Genomic DNA, 1,280 nt, shown 5'->3' on the forward strand with positions numbered 1-1,280 from the left:
TAAATATATTTAATCTTACAGCCGGCTATCGTAGTTCCTCCGTAACATTACCAACACCTCTATCACACTGTCTCTCTTTGTTATTTCAAATTGACCAATAGATACATAACTTTATAAGAGTGCAAGACACACGTAGATTAAGAAGTCTACGACTCACCACAATTGTATTAGAGAAGTAGCTCATGGGTTTATCTAAACCACCATACCACTTAAAATGCACATTGTACAAATTGCATTGCACCACTATGTTGAAAATTAAAAATATATAAATATAAATAACATGTTACGTTACTAATAATAAATTTCACTTTTTAGACAGAATGATTGAATTATAAAATTCAAAATTTAAAAAATGCTCATGACTGTATAACTAATATAAGCGGTGTATAAATCACATTTTTGTTAGTTAATTGTGGATGACAACTAATTTTAAATATTATATCGTAATTAAAATTAACCATTTAACAAATACTAAAAAAATGATATCTACATTATTTTTAATTTTTAAGCCTTTAAAGTCACACAACTTATTAAAAAATATGAACATGTCATTAAACTCATTACTCACTTATATATATTAAAGTTCATAAATTTTTCAAGATACATGTAATTGTGATTTTTTTTTTTTGAAAAATAATGATATGTTAACTCTAAAATTGCTTTAAATTTTATCAAATTGTAGGTCAACTTTTTAAAAAATGAAATTATACGCCATTATGTTTTGAGAAATGTAAAAGTTAACTAGTTATTATTCTAAAAACATTTTATACTTGCTTATGTATGTTTATAAGGTAAGCAAATTTAATATAAATTAGATAACACTAATTTTTGTAAAAGAAAAAAAAAATAAAAGTCCAAATCATGTATTTAAACCGTAATTATAAAAACTAAAGCACGTAGCACCAGTGGTCTAGTGGTAGAATAGTACCCTGCCACGGTACAGACCCGGGTTCGATTCCCGGCTGGTGCAAATTGCTGTGATGATTTAGTCTTGCACTGGATGGGTCCAGTGCTCCACATCTTAATTTAGGTGAAACAAAGGCTTATCTGAGCTAAATTTTTTAAAGATTATACTTTTTTTTTATGTATTACAAATTTATTTTTATTAAACTAGAAAATTGAAAATGATAAATCAAATAAACTGTCTACATATATACACACACATGGATTTAGGGTGTATTAGTTTGCTTTTAAATTATTAGATCTGGATGTATTTTGTAAAATAAGTTTATATCTTCAACAAATATGAAAGTAAATGAGCAGGATGTATATGAATGTGT

At 26.3% G+C, this 1,280-nt stretch overlaps 1 non-coding gene across 1 annotated transcript; it reads left to right on the top strand.

Moving 5' to 3' along the window:
* The first annotated feature begins 899 nt into the window (after positions 1-899).
* TRNAG-GCC lies at positions 900-970 on the top strand. The gene has a single exon. It is a non-coding gene; the product is annotated as a tRNA-Gly (tRNA).
* Positions 971-1,280: the final 310 nt, after the last annotated feature.

The sequence above is a fragment of the Helianthus annuus genome, chromosome 1 (assembly GCF_002127325.2).
Source record: "Helianthus annuus cultivar XRQ/B chromosome 1, HanXRQr2.0-SUNRISE, whole genome shotgun sequence".
Lineage (NCBI taxonomy): Eukaryota > Viridiplantae > Streptophyta > Magnoliopsida > Asterales > Asteraceae > Helianthus > Helianthus annuus.